Genomic DNA, 15,238 nt, shown 5'->3' on the forward strand with positions numbered 1-15,238 from the left:
ATCCATGTTAAGGGAAGTTGCAAAAGCCTCTCGATGGTTCCTACAAATTGTAGCTTATCCTTTTCATGTAGTCTGTGCTACTCCAACTCACTTTTTTTTGCCGAAATACGTCTGTTTTGTGCCGAAATAGCTCAGTTGGGAGAGCGTCAGACTGAAGATCTGAAGGTCCCTGGTTCAATCCCGGGTTTCGGCAATTGTCCTTGCTATATGTGAGCTTGACATTTAGCATTGCCGAGGACAGAAATCCATACCTTTTGAGCTTCTTCCCCCATCAATGCTGACAGAAAATGCAAAAGCCTCTCGATGGTCCCTACAAATTGTAGCTTATCCTTTTCATGGAGTCTGTGCTGCTCCAACTCACTTTTTTGTGCCCCCATCAATGCTGACAGAAAATGCAAAAGCCTCTCGATGGTCCCTACAAATTGTAGCTTATCCTTTTCATGTAGTCTGTGCTACTCCAACTCACTTTTTTGTGCCGAAATAGCTCTGTTTTGTGCCGAAATAGCTCAGTTGGGAGAGCGTCAGACTGAAGATGTGAAGGTCCCTGGTTCAATCCCGGGTTTCGGCAATTGTCCTTGCTATATGTGAGCTTTACATTTAGCATTGCCGAGGACAGAAATCCACACCTTTTCAGCTGCTTTCGCTATCCATGTTAAGGGAAGTTGCAAAAGTCTCTCGATGGTCCCTACAAATTGTAGCTTATCCTTTTCATGTAGTCTGTGCTACTCCAACTCACTTTTTTGTGCCGAAATACCTCTGTTTTGTGCCGAAATAGCTCAGTTGGGAGAGCGTCAGACTGAAGATCTGAAGGTCCCTGGTTCAATCCCGGGTTTCGGCAATTGTCCTTGCTATATGTGAGCTTGACATTTAGCATTGCCGAGGACAGAAATCCATGCCTTTTCAGCTGCTTCCCCCATCAATGCTGACAGAAAATGCAAAAGCCTCTCGATGGTCCCTACAAATTGTAGCTTATCCTTTTCATGTAGTCTGTGCTACTCCAACTCACTTTTTTGTGCCGAAATAGCTCTGTTTTGTGCCGAAATAGCTCAGTTGGGAGAGCGTCAGACTGAAGATCTGAAGGTCCCTGGTTCAATCCCGGGTTTTGGCAATTGTCCTTGCTATATGTGAGCTATATGTGAGCTATATGTGAGCTTGACATTTAGCATAGCTCAGTTGGGAGAGCGTCAGACTGAAGATCTGAAGGTCCCTGGTTCAATCCCGGGTTTCGGCAATTGTCCTTGCTATATGTGAGCTTTACATTTAGCATTGCCGAGGACAGAAATCCACACCTTTTCAGCTGCTTTCGCTATCCATGTTAAGGGAAGTTGCAAAAGTCTCTCGATGGTCCCTACAAATTGTAGCTTATCCTTTTCATGTAGTCTGTGCTACTCCAACTCACTTTTTTGTGCCGAAATACCTCTGTTTTGTGCCGAAATAGCTCAGTTGGGAGAGCGTCAGACTGAAGATGTGAAGGTCCCTTGTTCAATCCCGGGTTTCGGCAATTGTCCTTGCTATACGTGAGCTTGACATTTAGCATTGCCAAGGACAGAAATCCACACCTTTTCAGCTGCTTTCGCTATCCATGTTAAGGGAAGTTGCAAAAGCCTCTCGATGGTTCCTACAAATTGTAGCTTATCCTTTTCATGTAGTCTGTGCTACTCCAACTCACTTTTTTTTGCCGAAATACCTCTGTTTTGTGCCGAAATAGCTCAGTTGGGAGAGCGTCAGACTGAAGATCTGAAGGTCCCTTGTTCAATCCCGGGTTTCGGCAATTGTCCTTGCTATACGTGAGCTTGACATTTAGCATTGCCAAGGACAGAAATCCACGCCTTTTCAGCTGCTTTTGCTATCCATGTTAAGGGAAGTTGCAAAAGCCTCTCGATGGTCCCTACAAATTGTAGCTTATCCTTTTCATGTAGTCTGTGCTACTCCAACTCACTTTTTTGTGCCGAAATACCTCTGTTTTGTGCCGAAATAGCTCAGTTGGGAGAGCGTCAGACTGAAGATCTGAAGGTCCCTGGTTCAATCCCGGGTTTCGGCAATTGTCCTTGCTATATGTGAGCTTGACATTTAGCATTGCCGAGGACAGAAATCCATACCTTTTGAGCTTCTTCCCCCATCAATGCTGACAGAAAATGCAAAAGCCTCTCGATGGTCCCTACAAATTGTAGCTTATCCTTTTCATGGAGTCTGTGCTGCTCCAACTCACTTTTTTGTGCCCCCATCAATGCTGACAGAAAATGCAAAAGCCTCTCGATGGTCCCTACAAATTGTAGCTTATCCTTTTCATGTAGTCTGTGCTACTCCAACTCACTTTTTTGTGCCGAAATACCTCTGTTTTGTGCCGAAATAGCTCAGTTGGGAGAGCGTCAGACTGAAGATCTGAAGGTCCCTGGTTCAATCCCGGGTTTCGGCAATTGTCCTTGCTATATGTGAGCTTTACATTTAGCATTGCCGAGGACAGAAATCCACGCCTTTTCAGCTGCTTTTGCTATCCATGTTAAGGGAAGTTGCAAAAGCCTCTCGATGGTCCCTACAAATTGTAGCTTATCCTTTTCATGTAGTCTGTGCTACTCCAACTCACTTTTTTGTGCCGAAATACCTCTTTTTTGTGCCGAAATAGCTCAGTTGGGAGAGCGTCAGACTGAAGATCTGAAGGTCCCTGGTTCAATCCCGGGTTTCGGCAATTGTCCTTGCTATATGTGAGCTTGACATTTAGCATTGCCGAGGACAGAAATCCATACCTTTTGAGCTTCTTCCCCCATCAATGCTGACAGAAAATGCAAAAGCCTCTCGATGGTCCCTACAAATTGTAGCTTATCCTTTTCATGGAGTCTGTGCTGCTCCAACTCACTTTTTTGTGCCCCCATCAATGCTGACAGAAAATGCAAAAGCCTCTCGATGGTCCCTACAAATTGTAGCTTATCCTTTTCATGTAGTCTGTGCTACTCCAACTCACTTTTTTGTGCCGAAATAGCTCTGTTTTGTGCCGAAATAGCTCAGTTGGGAGAGCGTCAGACTGAAGATCTGAAGGTCCCTGGTTCAATCCCGGGTTTTGGCAATTGTCCTTGCTATATGTGAGCTATATGTGAGCTATATGTGAGCTTGACATTTAGCATAGCTCAGTTGGGAGAGCGTCAGACTGAAGATCTGAAGGTCCCTGGTTCAATCCCGGGTTTCGGCAATTGTCCTTGCTATATGTGAGCTTTACATTTAGCATTGCCGAGGACAGAAATCCACACCTTTTCAGCTGCTTTCGCTATCCATGTTAAGGGAAGTTGCAAAAGTCTCTCGATGGTCCCTACAAATTGTAGCTTATCCTTTTCATGTAGTCTGTGCTACTCCAACTCACTTTTTTGTGCCGAAATACCTCTGTTTTGTGCCGAAATAGCTCAGTTGGGAGAGCGTCAGACTGAAGATGTGAAGGTCCCTTGTTCAATCCCGGGTTTCGGCAATTGTCCTTGCTATACGTGAGCTTGACATTTAGCATTGCCAAGGACAGAAATCCACACCTTTTCAGCTGCTTTCGCTATCCATGTTAAGGGAAGTTGCAAAAGCCTCTCGATGGTTCCTACAAATTGTAGCTTATCCTTTTCATGTAGTCTGTGCTACTCCAACTCACTTTTTTTTGCCGAAATACCTCTGTTTTGTGCCGAAATAGCTCAGTTGGGAGAGCGTCAGACTGAAGATCTGAAGGTCCCTTGTTCAATCCCGGGTTTCGGCAATTGTCCTTGCTATACGTGAGCTTGACATTTAGCATTGCCAAGGACAGAAATCCACGCCTTTTCAGCTGCTTTTGCTATCCATGTTAAGGGAAGTTGCAAAAGCCTCTCGATGGTCCCTACAAATTGTAGCTTATCCTTTTCATGTAGTCTGTGCTACTCCAACTCACTTTTTTGTGCCGAAATACCTCTGTTTTGTGCCGAAATAGCTCAGTTGGGAGAGCGTCAGACTGAAGATCTGAAGGTCCCTGGTTCAATCCCGGGTTTCGGCAATTGTCCTTGCTATATGTGAGCTTGACATTTAGCATTGCCGAGGACAGAAATCCATACCTTTTGAGCTTCTTCCCCCATCAATGCTGACAGAAAATGCAAAAGCCTCTCGATGGTCCCTACAAATTGTAGCTTATCCTTTTCATGGAGTCTGTGCTGCTCCAACTCACTTTTTTGTGCCCCCATCAATGCTGACAGAAAATGCAAAAGCCTCTCGATGGTCCCTACAAATTGTAGCTTATCCTTTTCATGTAGTCTGTGCTACTCCAACTCACTTTTTTGTGCCGAAATACCTCTGTTTTGTGCCGAAATAGCTCAGTTGGGAGAGCGTCAGACTGAAGATCTGAAGGTCCCTGGTTCAATCCCGGGTTTCGGCAATTGTCCTTGCTATATGTGAGCTTTACATTTAGCATTGCCGAGGACAGAAATCCACGCCTTTTCAGCTGCTTTTGCTATCCATGTTAAGGGAAGTTGCAAAAGCCTCTCGATGGTCCCTACAAATTGTAGCTTATCCTTTTCATGTAGTCTGTGCTACTCCAACTCACTTTTTTGTGCCGAAATACCTCTTTTTTGTGCCGAAATAGCTCAGTTGGGAGAGCGTCAGACTGAAGATCTGAAGGTCCCTGGTTCAATCCCGGGTTTCGGCAATTGTCCTTGCTATATGTGAGCTTGACATTTAGCATTGCCGAGGACAGAAATCCATACCTTTTGAGCTTCTTCCCCCATCAATGCTGACAGAAAATGCAAAAGCCTCTCGATGGTCCCTACAAATTGTAGCTTATCCTTTTCATGGAGTCTGTGCTGCTCCAACTCACTTTTTTGTGCCCCCATCAATGCTGACAGAAAATGCAAAAGCCTCTCGATGGTCCCTACAAATTGTAGCTTATCCTTTTCATGTAGTCTGTGCTACTCCAACTCACTTTTTTGTGCCGAAATACCTCTGTTTTGTGCCGAAATAGCTCAGTTGGGAGAGCGTCAGACTGAAGATCTGAAGGTCCCTGGTTCAATCCCGGGTTTCGGCAATTGTCCTTGCTATATGTGAGCTTTACATTTAGCATTGCCGAGGACAGAAATCCACGCCTTTTCAGCTGCTTTTGCTATCCATGTTAAGGGAAGTTGCAAAAGCCTCTCGATGGTCCCTACAAATTGTAGCTTATCCTTTTCATGTAGTCTGTGCTACTCCAACTCACTTTTTTGTGCCGAAATACCTCTTTTTTGTGCCGAAATAGCTCAGTTGGGAGAGCGTCAGACTGAAGATCTGAAGGTCCCTGGTTCAATCCCGGGTTTCGGCAATTGTCCTTGCTATATGTGAGCTTGACATTTAGCATTGCCGAGGACAGAAATCCATACCTTTTGAGCTTCTTCCCCCATCAATGCTGACAGAAAATGCAAAAGCCTCTCGATGGTCCCTACAAATTGTAGCTTATCCTTTTCATGGAGTCTGTGCTGCTCCAACTCACTTTTTTGTGCCCCCATCAATGCTGACAGAAAATGCAAAAGCCTCTCGATGGTCCCTACAAATTGTAGCTTATCCTTTTCATGTAGTCTGTGCTACTCCAACTCACTTTTTTGTGCCGAAATAGCTCTGTTTTGTGCCGAAATAGCTCAGTTGGGAGAGCGTCAGACTGAAGATCTGAAGGTCCCTGGTTCAATCCCGGGTTTCGGCAATTGTCCTTGCTATATGTGAGCTTTACATTTAGCATTGCCGAGGACAGAAATCCACACCTTTTCAGCTGCTTTCGCTATCCATGTTAAGGGAAGTTGCAAAAGTCTCTCGATGGTCCCTACAAATTGTAGCTTATCCTTTTCATGTAGTCTGTGCTACTCCAACTCACTTTTTTGTGCCGAAATACCTCTGTTTTGTGCCGAAATAGCTCAGTTGGTAGAGCGTCAGACTGAAGATCTGAAGGTCCCTTGTTCAATCCCGGGTTTCGGCAATTGTCCTTGCTATACGTGAGCTTGACATTTAGCATTGCCAAGGACAGAAATCCACACCTTTTCAGCTGCTTTCGCTATCCATGTTAAGGGAAGTTGCAAAAGCCTCTCGATGGTTCCTACAAATTGTAGCTTATCCTTTTCATGTAGTCTGTGCTACTCCAACTCACTTTTTTGTGCCGAAATACCTCTGTTTTGTGCCGAAATAGCTCAGTTGGGAGAGCGTCAGACTGAAGATCTGAAGGTCCCTGGTTCAATCCCGGGTTTCGGCAATTGTCCTTGCTATATGTGAGCTTGACATTTAGCATTGCCGAGGACAGAAATCCATACCTTTTGAGCTTCTTCCCCCATCAATGCTGACAGAAAATGCAAAAGCCTCTCGATGGTCCCTACAAATTGTAGCTTATCCTTTTCATGGAGTCTGTGCTGCTCCAACTCACTTTTTTGTGCCCCCATCAATGCTGACAGAAAATGCAAAAGCCTCTCGATGGTCCCTACAAATTGTAGCTTATCCTTTTCATGTAGTCTGTGCTACTCCAACTCACTTTTTTGTGCCGAAATAGCTCTGTTTTGTGCCGAAATAGCTCAGTTGGGAGAGCGTCAGACTGAAGATCTGAAGGTCCCTGGTTCAATCCCGGGTTTCGGCAATTGTCTTTGCTATATGTGAGCTTGACATTTAGCATTGCCGAGGACAGAAATCCATGCCTTTTCAGCTGCTTCCCCCATCAATGCTGACAGAAAATGCAAAAGCCTCTCGATGGTCCCTACAAATTGTAGCTTATCCTTTTCATGGAGTCTGTGCTACTCCAACTCACTTTTTTTTGCCGAAATACGTCTGTTTTGTGCCGAAATAGCTCAGTTGGGAGAGCGTCAGACTGAAGATCTGAAGGTCCCTTGTTCAATCCCGGGTTTCGGCAATTGTCCTTGCTATACGTGAGCTTGACATTTAGCATTGCCAAGGACAGAAATCCACGCCTTTTCAGCTGCTTTTGCTATCCATGTTAAGGGAAGTTGCAAAAGCCTCTCGATGGTCCCTACAAATTGTAGCTTATCCTTTTCATGTAGTCTGTGCTACTCCAACTCACTTTTTTGTGCCGAAATACCTCTGTTTTGTGCCGAAATAGCTCAGTTGGGAGAGCGTCAGACTGAAGATCTGAAGGTCCCTGGTTCAATCCCGGGTTTCGGCAATTGTCCTTGCTATATGTGAGCTTGACATTTAGCATTGCCGAGGACAGAAATCCATACCTTTTGAGCTTCTTCCCCCATCAATGCTGACAGAAAATGCAAAAGCCTCTCGATGGTCCCTACAAATTGTAGCTTATCCTTTTCATGGAGTCTGTGCTGCTCCAACTCACTTTTTTGTGCCCCCATCAATGCTGACAGAAAATGCAAAAGCCTCTCGATGGTCCCTACAAATTGTAGCTTATCCTTTTCATGTAGTCTGTGCTACTCCAACTCACTTTTTTGTGCCGAAATACCTCTGTTTTGTGCCGAAATAGCTCAGTTGGGAGAGCGTCAGACTGAAGATCTGAAGGTCCCTGGTTCAATCCCGGGTTTCGGCAATTGTCCTTGCTATATGTGAGCTTTACATTTAGCATTGCCGAGGACAGAAATCCACGCCTTTTCAGCTGCTTTTGCTATCCATGTTAAGGGAAGTTGCAAAAGCCTCTCGATGGTCCCTACAAATTGTAGCTTATCCTTTTCATGTAGTCTGTGCTACTCCAACTCACTTTTTTGTGCCGAAATACCTCTTTTTTGTGCCGAAATAGCTCAGTTGGGAGAGCGTCAGACTGAAGATCTGAAGGTCCCTGGTTCAATCCCGGGTTTCGGCAATTGTCCTTGCTATATGTGAGCTTGACATTTAGCATTGCCGAGGACAGAAATCCATACCTTTTGAGCTTCTTCCCCCATCAATGCTGACAGAAAATGCAAAAGCCTCTCGATGGTCCCTACAAATTGTAGCTTATCCTTTTCATGGAGTCTGTGCTACTCCAACTCACTTTTTTTTGCCGAAATACGTCTGTTTTGTGCCGAAATAGCTCAGTTGGGAGAGCGTCAGACTGAAGATCTGAAGGTCCCTGGTTCAATCCCGGGTTTCGGCAATTGTCCTTGCTATATGTGAGCTTGACATTTAGCATTGCCGAGGACAGAAATCCATACCTTTTGAGCTTCTTCCCCCATCAATGCTGACAGAAAATGCAAAAGCCTCTCGATGGTCCCTACAAATTGTAGCTTATCCTTTTCATGGAGTCTGTGCTGCTCCAACTCACTTTTTTGTGCCCCCATCAATGCTGACAGAAAATGCAAAAGCCTCTCGATGGTCCCTACAAATTGTAGCTTATCCTTTTCATGTAGTCTGTGCTACTCCAACTCACTTTTTTTTGCCGAAATACGTCTGTTTTGTGCCGAAATAGCTCAGTTGGGAGAGCGTCAGACTGAAGATCTGAAGGTCCCTGGTTCAATCCCGGGTTTCGGCAATTGTCCTTGCTATATGTGAGCTTGACATTTAGCATTGCCGAGGACAGAAATCCATACCTTTTGAGCTTCTTCCCCCATCAATGCTGACAGAAAATGCAAAAGCCTCTCGATGGTCCCTACAAATTGTAGCTTATCCTTTTCATGTAGTCTGTGCTACTCCAACTCACTTTTTTGTGCCGAAATAGCTCTGTTTTGTGCCGAAATAGCTCAGTTGGGAGAGCGTCAGACTGAAGATCTGAAGGTCCCTTGTTCAATCCCGGGTTTCGGCAATTGTCCTTGCTATACGTGAGCTTGACATTTAGCATTGCCAAGGACAGAAATCCACGCCTTTTCAGCTGCTTTTGCTATCCATGTTAAGGGAAGTTGCAAAAGCCTCTCGATGGTCCCTACAAATTGTAGCTTATCCTTTTCATGTAGTCTGTGCTACTCCAACTCACTTTTTTGTGCCGAAATACCTCTGTTTTGTGCCGAAATAGCTCAGTTGGGAGAGCGTCAGACTGAAGATCTGAAGGTCCCTGGTTCAATCCCGGGTTTCGGCAATTGTCCTTGCTATATGTGAGCTTGACATTTAGCATTGCCGAGGACAGAAATCCACACCTTTTCAGCTGCTTTCGCTATCCATGTTAAGGGAAGTTGCAAAAGTCTCTCGATGGTCCCTACAAATTGTAGCTTATCCTTTTCATGTAGTCTGTGCTACTCCAACTCACTTTTTTGTGCCGAAATACCTCTGTTTTGTGCCGAAATAGCTCAGTTGGGAGAGCGTCAGACTGAAGATGTGAAGGTCCCTTGTTCAATCCCGGGTTTCGGCAATTGTCCTTGCTATACGTGAGCTTGACATTTAGCATTGCCAAGGACAGAAATCCACACCTTTTCAGCTGCTTTCGCTATCCATGTTAAGGGAAGTTGCAAAAGCCTCTCGATGGTTCCTACAAATTGTAGCTTATCCTTTTCATGTAGTCTGTGCTACTCCAACTCACTTTTTTTTGCCGAAATACGTCTGTTTTGTGCCGAAATAGCTCAGTTGGGAGAGCGTCAGACTGAAGATCTGAAGGTCCCTGGTTCAATCCCGGGTTTCGGCAATTGTCCTTGCTATACGTGAGCTTGACATTTAGCATTGCCAAGGACAGAAATCCACGCCTTTTCAGCTGCTTTCGCTATCCATGTTAAGGGAAGTTGCAAAAGCCTCTCGATGGTTCCTACAAATTGTAGCTTATCCTTTTCATGTAGTCTGTGCTACTCCAACTCACTTTTTTTTGCCGAAATACGTCTGTTTTGTGCCGAAATAGCTCAGTTGGGAGAGCGTCAGACTGAAGATCTGAAGGTCCCTGGTTCAATCCCGGGTTTCGGCAATTGTCCTTGCTATATGTGAGCTTGACATTTAGCATTGCCGAGGACAGAAATCCATACCTTTTGAGCTTCTTCCCCCATCAATGCTGACAGAAAATGCAAAAGCCTCTCGATGGTCCCTACAAATTGTAGCTTATCCTTTTCATGTAGTCTGTGCTACTCCAACTCACTTTTTTGTGCCGAAATAGCTCTGTTTTGTGCCGAAATAGCTCAGTTGGGAGAGCGTCAGACTGAAGATCTGAAGGTCCCTGGTTCAATCCCGGGTTTCGGCAATTGTCCTTGCTATATGTGAGCTTTACATTTAGCATTGCCGAGGACAGAAATCCACACCTTTTCAGCTGCTTTCGCTATCCATGTTAAGGGAAGTTGCAAAAGTCTCTCGATGGTCCCTACAAATTGTAGCTTATCCTTTTCATGTAGTCTGTGCTACTCCAACTCACTTTTTTGTGCCGAAATACCTCTGTTTTGTGCCGAAATAGCTCAGTTGGGAGAGCGTCAGACTGAAGATCTGAAGGTCCCTGGTTCAATCCCGGGTTTCGGCAATTTTCCTTGCTATACGTGAGCTTGACATTTAGCATTGCCAAGGACAGAAATCCACGCCTTTTCAGCTGCTTTCGCTATCCATGTTAAGGGAAGTTGCAAAAGCCTCTCGATGGTTCCTACAAATTGTAGCTTATCCTTTTCATGTAGTCTGTGCTACTCCAACTCACTTTTTTTTGCCGAAATACGTCTGTTTTGTGCCGAAATAGCTCAGTTGGGAGAGCGTCAGACTGAAGATCTGAAGGTCCCTGGTTCAATCCCGGGTTTCGGCAATTGTCCTTGCTATATGTGAGCTTGACATTTAGCATTGCCGAGGACAGAAATCCATACCTTTTGAGCTTCTTCCCCCATCAATGCTGACAGAAAATGCAAAAGCCTCTCGATGGTCCCTACAAATTGTAGCTTATCCTTTTCATGGAGTCTGTGCTGCTCCAACTCACTTTTTTGTGCCCCCATCAATGCTGACAGAAAATGCAAAAGCCTCTCGATGGTCCCTACAAATTGTAGCTTATCCTTTTCATGTAGTCTGTGCTACTCCAACTCACTTTTTTGTGCCGAAATAGCTCTGTTTTGTGCCGAAATAGCTCAGTTGGGAGAGCGTCAGACTGAAGATCTGAAGGTCCCTTGTTCAATCCCGGGTTTCGGCAATTGTCCTTGCTATACGTGAGCTTGACATTTAGCATTGCCAAGGACAGAAATCCACGCCTTTTCAGCTGCTTTTGCTATCCATGTTAAGGGAAGTTGCAAAAGCCTCTCGATGGTCCCTACAAATTGTAGCTTATCCTTTTCATGTAGTCTGTGCTACTCCAACTCACTTTTTTGTGCCGAAATACCTCTGTTTTGTGCCGAAATAGCTCAGTTGGGAGAGCGTCAGACTGAAGATCTGAAGGTCCCTGGTTCAATCCCGGGTTTCGGCAATTGTCCTTGCTATATGTGAGCTTGACATTTAGCATTGCCGAGGACAGAAATCCACACCTTTTCAGCTGCTTTCGCTATCCATGTTAAGGGAAGTTGCAAAAGTCTCTCGATGGTCCCTACAAATTGTAGCTTATCCTTTTCATGTAGTCTGTGCTACTCCAACTCACTTTTTTGTGCCGAAATACCTCTGTTTTGTGCCGAAATAGCTCAGTTGGGAGAGCGTCAGACTGAAGATGTGAAGGTCCCTTGTTCAATCCCGGGTTTCGGCAATTGTCCTTGCTATACGTGAGCTTGACATTTAGCATTGCCAAGGACAGAAATCCACACCTTTTCAGCTGCTTTCGCTATCCATGTTAAGGGAAGTTGCAAAAGCCTCTCGATGGTTCCTACAAATTGTAGCTTATCCTTTTCATGTAGTCTGTGCTACTCCAACTCACTTTTTTTTGCCGAAATACGTCTGTTTTGTGCCGAAATAGCTCAGTTGGGAGAGCGTCAGACTGAAGATCTGAAGGTCCCTGGTTCAATCCCGGGTTTCGGCAATTGTCCTTGCTATACGTGAGCTTGACATTTAGCATTGCCAAGGACAGAAATCCACGCCTTTTCAGCTGCTTTCACTATCCATGTTAAGGGAAGTTGCAAAAGCCTCTCGATGGTTCCTACAAATTGTAGCTTATCCTTTTCATGTAGTCTGTGCTACTCCAACTCACTTTTTTTTGCCGAAATACGTCTGTTTTGTGCCGAAATAGCTCAGTTGGGAGAGCGTCAGACTGAAGATCTGAAGGTCCATTGTTCAATCCCGGGTTTCGGCAATTGTCCTTGCTATATGTGAGCTTGACATTTAGCATTGCCGAGGACAGAAATCCATACCTTTTGAGCTTCTTCCCCCATCAATGCTGACAGAAAATGCAAAAGCCTCTCGATGGTCCCTACAAATTGTAGCTTATCCTTTTCATGGAGTCTGTGCTGCTCCAACTCACTTTTTTGTGCCCCCATCAATGCTGACAGAAAATGCAAAAGCCTCTCGATGGTCCCTACAAATTGTAGCTTATCCTTTTCATGTAGTCTGTGCTACTCCAACTCACTTTTTTTTGCCGAAATACGTCTGTTTTGTGCCGAAATAGCTCAGTTGGGAGAGCGTCAGACTGAAGATCTGAAGGTCCCTGGTTCAATCCCGGGTTTCGGCAATTGTCCTTGCTATATGTGAGCTTGACATTTAGCATTGCCGAGGACAGAAATCCATACCTTTTGAGCTTCTTCCCCCATCAATGCTGACAGAAAATGCAAAAGCCTCTCGATGGTCCCTACAAATTGTAGCTTATCCTTTTCATGGAGTCTGTGCTGCTCCAACTCACTTTTTTGTGCCCCCATCAATGCTGACAGAAAATGCAAAAGCCTCTCGATGGTCCCTACAAATTGTAGCTTATCCTTTTCATGTAGTCTGTGCTACTCCAACTCACTTTTTTGTGCCGAAATAGCTCTGTTTTGTGCCGAAATAGCTCAGTTGGGAGAGCGTCAGACTGAAGATGTGAAGGTCCCTGGTTCAATCCCGGGTTTCGGCAATTGTCCTTGCTATATGTGAGCTTTACATTTAGCATTGCCGAGGACAGAAATCCACACCTTTTCAGCTGCTTTCGCTATCCATGTTAAGGGAAGTTGCAAAAGTCTCTCGATGGTCCCTACAAATTGTAGCTTATCCTTTTCATGTAGTCTGTGCTACTCCAACTCACTTTTTTGTGCCGAAATACCTCTGTTTTGTGCCGAAATAGCTCAGTTGGGAGAGCGTCAGACTGAAGATCTGAAGGTCCCTGGTTCAATCCCGGGTTTCGGCAATTGTCCTTGCTATATGTGAGCTTGACATTTAGCATTGCCGAGGACAGAAATCCATGCCTTTTCAGCTGCTTCCCCCATCAATGCTGACAGAAAATGCAAAAGCCTCTCGATGGTCCCTACAAATTGTAGCTTATCCTTTTCATGTAGTCTGTGCTACTCCAACTCACTTTTTTGTGCCGAAATAGCTCTGTTTTGTGCCGAAATAGCTCAGTTGGGAGAGCGTCAGACTGAAGATCTGAAGGTCCCTGGTTCAATCCCGGGTTTTGGCAATTGTCCTTGCTATATGTGAGCTATATGTGAGCTATATGTGAGCTTGACATTTAGCATAGCTCAGTTGGGAGAGCGTCAGACTGAAGATCTGAAGGTCCCTGGTTCAATCCCGGGTTTCGGCAATTGTCCTTGCTATATGTGAGCTTTACATTTAGCATTGCCGAGGACAGAAATCCACACCTTTTCAGCTGCTTTCGCTATCCATGTTAAGGGAAGTTGCAAAAGTCTCTCGATGGTCCCTACAAATTGTAGCTTATCCTTTTCATGTAGTCTGTGCTACTCCAACTCACTTTTTTGTGCCGAAATACCTCTGTTTTGTGCCGAAATAGCTCAGTTGGGAGAGCGTCAGACTGAAGATCTGAAGGTCCCTTGTTCAATCCCGGGTTTCGGCAATTGTCCTTGCTATACGTGAGCTTGACATTTAGCATTGCCAAGGACAGAAATCCACACCTTTTCAGCTGCTTTCGCTATCCATGTTAAGGGAAGTTGCAAAAGCCTCTCGATGGTTCCTACAAATTGTAGCTTATCCTTTTCATGTAGTCTGTGCTACTCCAACTCACTTTTTTTTGCCGAAATACCTCTGTTTTGTGCCGAAATAGCTCAGTTGGGAGAGCGTCAGACTGAAGATCTGAAGGTCCCTTGTTCAATCCCGGGTTTCGGCAATTGTCCTTGCTATACGTGAGCTTGACATTTAGCATTGCCAAGGACAGAAATCCACGCCTTTTCAGCTGCTTTTGCTATCCATGTTAAGGGAAGTTGCAAAAGCCTCTCGATGGTCCCTACAAATTGTAGCTTATCCTTTTCATGTAGTCTGTGCTACTCCAACTCACTTTTTTGTGCCGAAATACCTCTGTTTTGTGCCGAAATAGCTCAGTTGGGAGAGCGTCAGACTGAAGATCTGAAGGTCCCTGGTTCAATCCCGGGTTTCGGCAATTGTCCTTGCTATATGTGAGCTTGACATTTAGCATTGCCGAGGACAGAAATCCACACCTTTTCAGCTGCTTTCGCTATCCATGTTAAGGGAAGTTGCAAAAGTCTCTCGATGGTCCCTACAAATTGTAGCTTATCCTTTTCATGTAGTCTGTGCTACTCCAACTCACTTTTTTGTGCCGAAATACCTCTGTTTTGTGCCGAAATAGCTCAGTTGGGAGAGCGTCAGACTGAAGATGTGAAGGTCCCTTGTTCAATCCCGGGTTTCGGCAATTGTCCTTGCTATACGTGAGCTTGACATTTAGCATTGCCAAGGACAGAAATCCACACCTTTTCAGCTGCTTTCGCTATCCATGTTAAGGGAAGTTGCAAAAGCCTCTCGATGGTTCCTACAAATTGTAGCTTATCCTTTTCATGTAGTCTGTGCTACTCCAACTCACTTTTTTTTGCCGAAATACGTCTGTTTTGTGCCGAAATAGCTCAGTTGGGAGAGCGTCAGACTGAAGATCTGAAGGTCCCTGGTTCAATCCCGGGTTTTGGCAATTGTCCTTGCTATATGTGAGCTATATGTGAGCTATATGTGAGCTTGACATTTAGCATAGCTCAGTTGGGAGAGCGTCAGACTGAAGATCTGAAGGTCCCTGGTTCAATCCCGGGTTTCGGCAATTGTCCTTGCTATATGTGAGCTTTACATTTAGCATTGCCGAGGACAGAAATCCACACCTTTTCAGCTGCTTTCGCTATCCATGTTAAGGGAAGTTGCAAAAGTCTCTCGATGGTCCCTACAAATTGTAGCTTATCCTTTTCATGTAGTCTGTGCTACTCCAACTCACTTTTTTGTGCCGAAATACCTCTGTTTTGTGCCGAAATAGCTCAGTTGGGAGAGCGTCAGACTGAAGATCTGAAGGTCCCTTGTTCAATCCCGGGTTTCGGCAATTGTCCTTGCTATACGTGAGCTTGACATTTAGCATTGCCAAGGACAGAAATCCACACCTTTT

General features: G+C 45.0%; 1 protein-coding gene and 44 non-coding genes across 45 annotated transcripts in view; all 45 read left to right on the top strand.

Moving 5' to 3' along the window:
* Positions 1–15,238, top strand: part of slc60a1a (solute carrier family 60 member 1a) — a 118,045-nt gene that overhangs the window by 71,801 nt on the left and 31,006 nt on the right. The window lies entirely within an intron of this gene.
* Positions 121–193, top strand: trnaf-gaa (transfer RNA phenylalanine (anticodon GAA)). Its single transcript has one exon. It is a non-coding gene; the product is annotated as a tRNA-Phe (tRNA).
* trnaf-gaa (transfer RNA phenylalanine (anticodon GAA)) lies at positions 496–568 on the top strand. The gene has a single exon. It is a non-coding gene; the product is annotated as a tRNA-Phe (tRNA).
* Positions 766–838, top strand: trnaf-gaa (transfer RNA phenylalanine (anticodon GAA)). The gene has a single exon. It is a non-coding gene; the product is annotated as a tRNA-Phe (tRNA).
* Positions 1,036–1,108, top strand: trnaf-gaa (transfer RNA phenylalanine (anticodon GAA)). Its single transcript has one exon. It is a non-coding gene; the product is annotated as a tRNA-Phe (tRNA).
* trnaf-gaa (transfer RNA phenylalanine (anticodon GAA)) lies at positions 1,699–1,771 on the top strand. Its single transcript has one exon. It is a non-coding gene; the product is annotated as a tRNA-Phe (tRNA).
* On the top strand, positions 1,969–2,041 carry trnaf-gaa (transfer RNA phenylalanine (anticodon GAA)). The gene has a single exon. It is a non-coding gene; the product is annotated as a tRNA-Phe (tRNA).
* On the top strand, positions 2,344–2,416 carry trnaf-gaa (transfer RNA phenylalanine (anticodon GAA)). Its single transcript has one exon. It is a non-coding gene; the product is annotated as a tRNA-Phe (tRNA).
* On the top strand, positions 2,614–2,686 carry trnaf-gaa (transfer RNA phenylalanine (anticodon GAA)). The gene has a single exon. It is a non-coding gene; the product is annotated as a tRNA-Phe (tRNA).
* Positions 2,989–3,061, top strand: trnaf-gaa (transfer RNA phenylalanine (anticodon GAA)). The gene has a single exon. It is a non-coding gene; the product is annotated as a tRNA-Phe (tRNA).
* On the top strand, positions 3,652–3,724 carry trnaf-gaa (transfer RNA phenylalanine (anticodon GAA)). The gene has a single exon. It is a non-coding gene; the product is annotated as a tRNA-Phe (tRNA).
* On the top strand, positions 3,922–3,994 carry trnaf-gaa (transfer RNA phenylalanine (anticodon GAA)). Its single transcript has one exon. It is a non-coding gene; the product is annotated as a tRNA-Phe (tRNA).
* Positions 4,297–4,369, top strand: trnaf-gaa (transfer RNA phenylalanine (anticodon GAA)). The gene has a single exon. It is a non-coding gene; the product is annotated as a tRNA-Phe (tRNA).
* On the top strand, positions 4,567–4,639 carry trnaf-gaa (transfer RNA phenylalanine (anticodon GAA)). Its single transcript has one exon. It is a non-coding gene; the product is annotated as a tRNA-Phe (tRNA).
* trnaf-gaa (transfer RNA phenylalanine (anticodon GAA)) lies at positions 4,942–5,014 on the top strand. The gene has a single exon. It is a non-coding gene; the product is annotated as a tRNA-Phe (tRNA).
* Positions 5,212–5,284, top strand: trnaf-gaa (transfer RNA phenylalanine (anticodon GAA)). The gene has a single exon. It is a non-coding gene; the product is annotated as a tRNA-Phe (tRNA).
* trnaf-gaa (transfer RNA phenylalanine (anticodon GAA)) lies at positions 5,587–5,659 on the top strand. The gene has a single exon. It is a non-coding gene; the product is annotated as a tRNA-Phe (tRNA).
* Positions 5,857–5,929, top strand: trnaf-gaa (transfer RNA phenylalanine (anticodon GAA)). The gene has a single exon. It is a non-coding gene; the product is annotated as a tRNA-Phe (tRNA).
* On the top strand, positions 6,127–6,199 carry trnaf-gaa (transfer RNA phenylalanine (anticodon GAA)). Its single transcript has one exon. It is a non-coding gene; the product is annotated as a tRNA-Phe (tRNA).
* trnaf-gaa (transfer RNA phenylalanine (anticodon GAA)) lies at positions 6,502–6,574 on the top strand. The gene has a single exon. It is a non-coding gene; the product is annotated as a tRNA-Phe (tRNA).
* Positions 6,772–6,844, top strand: trnaf-gaa (transfer RNA phenylalanine (anticodon GAA)). Its single transcript has one exon. It is a non-coding gene; the product is annotated as a tRNA-Phe (tRNA).
* On the top strand, positions 7,042–7,114 carry trnaf-gaa (transfer RNA phenylalanine (anticodon GAA)). Its single transcript has one exon. It is a non-coding gene; the product is annotated as a tRNA-Phe (tRNA).
* On the top strand, positions 7,417–7,489 carry trnaf-gaa (transfer RNA phenylalanine (anticodon GAA)). Its single transcript has one exon. It is a non-coding gene; the product is annotated as a tRNA-Phe (tRNA).
* trnaf-gaa (transfer RNA phenylalanine (anticodon GAA)) lies at positions 7,687–7,759 on the top strand. Its single transcript has one exon. It is a non-coding gene; the product is annotated as a tRNA-Phe (tRNA).
* trnaf-gaa (transfer RNA phenylalanine (anticodon GAA)) lies at positions 7,957–8,029 on the top strand. The gene has a single exon. It is a non-coding gene; the product is annotated as a tRNA-Phe (tRNA).
* Positions 8,332–8,404, top strand: trnaf-gaa (transfer RNA phenylalanine (anticodon GAA)). Its single transcript has one exon. It is a non-coding gene; the product is annotated as a tRNA-Phe (tRNA).
* Positions 8,602–8,674, top strand: trnaf-gaa (transfer RNA phenylalanine (anticodon GAA)). Its single transcript has one exon. It is a non-coding gene; the product is annotated as a tRNA-Phe (tRNA).
* trnaf-gaa (transfer RNA phenylalanine (anticodon GAA)) lies at positions 8,872–8,944 on the top strand. The gene has a single exon. It is a non-coding gene; the product is annotated as a tRNA-Phe (tRNA).
* Positions 9,412–9,484, top strand: trnaf-gaa (transfer RNA phenylalanine (anticodon GAA)). The gene has a single exon. It is a non-coding gene; the product is annotated as a tRNA-Phe (tRNA).
* On the top strand, positions 9,682–9,754 carry trnaf-gaa (transfer RNA phenylalanine (anticodon GAA)). Its single transcript has one exon. It is a non-coding gene; the product is annotated as a tRNA-Phe (tRNA).
* trnaf-gaa (transfer RNA phenylalanine (anticodon GAA)) lies at positions 9,952–10,024 on the top strand. Its single transcript has one exon. It is a non-coding gene; the product is annotated as a tRNA-Phe (tRNA).
* trnaf-gaa (transfer RNA phenylalanine (anticodon GAA)) lies at positions 10,222–10,294 on the top strand. Its single transcript has one exon. It is a non-coding gene; the product is annotated as a tRNA-Phe (tRNA).
* trnaf-gaa (transfer RNA phenylalanine (anticodon GAA)) lies at positions 10,492–10,564 on the top strand. Its single transcript has one exon. It is a non-coding gene; the product is annotated as a tRNA-Phe (tRNA).
* On the top strand, positions 10,867–10,939 carry trnaf-gaa (transfer RNA phenylalanine (anticodon GAA)). Its single transcript has one exon. It is a non-coding gene; the product is annotated as a tRNA-Phe (tRNA).
* On the top strand, positions 11,137–11,209 carry trnaf-gaa (transfer RNA phenylalanine (anticodon GAA)). Its single transcript has one exon. It is a non-coding gene; the product is annotated as a tRNA-Phe (tRNA).
* Positions 11,677–11,749, top strand: trnaf-gaa (transfer RNA phenylalanine (anticodon GAA)). The gene has a single exon. It is a non-coding gene; the product is annotated as a tRNA-Phe (tRNA).
* Positions 12,322–12,394, top strand: trnaf-gaa (transfer RNA phenylalanine (anticodon GAA)). Its single transcript has one exon. It is a non-coding gene; the product is annotated as a tRNA-Phe (tRNA).
* On the top strand, positions 12,697–12,769 carry trnaf-gaa (transfer RNA phenylalanine (anticodon GAA)). Its single transcript has one exon. It is a non-coding gene; the product is annotated as a tRNA-Phe (tRNA).
* Positions 12,967–13,039, top strand: trnaf-gaa (transfer RNA phenylalanine (anticodon GAA)). Its single transcript has one exon. It is a non-coding gene; the product is annotated as a tRNA-Phe (tRNA).
* On the top strand, positions 13,237–13,309 carry trnaf-gaa (transfer RNA phenylalanine (anticodon GAA)). Its single transcript has one exon. It is a non-coding gene; the product is annotated as a tRNA-Phe (tRNA).
* Positions 13,630–13,702, top strand: trnaf-gaa (transfer RNA phenylalanine (anticodon GAA)). The gene has a single exon. It is a non-coding gene; the product is annotated as a tRNA-Phe (tRNA).
* trnaf-gaa (transfer RNA phenylalanine (anticodon GAA)) lies at positions 13,900–13,972 on the top strand. Its single transcript has one exon. It is a non-coding gene; the product is annotated as a tRNA-Phe (tRNA).
* On the top strand, positions 14,170–14,242 carry trnaf-gaa (transfer RNA phenylalanine (anticodon GAA)). The gene has a single exon. It is a non-coding gene; the product is annotated as a tRNA-Phe (tRNA).
* trnaf-gaa (transfer RNA phenylalanine (anticodon GAA)) lies at positions 14,710–14,782 on the top strand. The gene has a single exon. It is a non-coding gene; the product is annotated as a tRNA-Phe (tRNA).
* trnaf-gaa (transfer RNA phenylalanine (anticodon GAA)) lies at positions 15,103–15,175 on the top strand. The gene has a single exon. It is a non-coding gene; the product is annotated as a tRNA-Phe (tRNA).

The sequence above is a fragment of the Gasterosteus aculeatus genome, chromosome 17 (assembly GCF_964276395.1).
Source record: "Gasterosteus aculeatus chromosome 17, fGasAcu3.hap1.1, whole genome shotgun sequence".
Lineage (NCBI taxonomy): Eukaryota > Metazoa > Chordata > Actinopteri > Perciformes > Gasterosteidae > Gasterosteus > Gasterosteus aculeatus.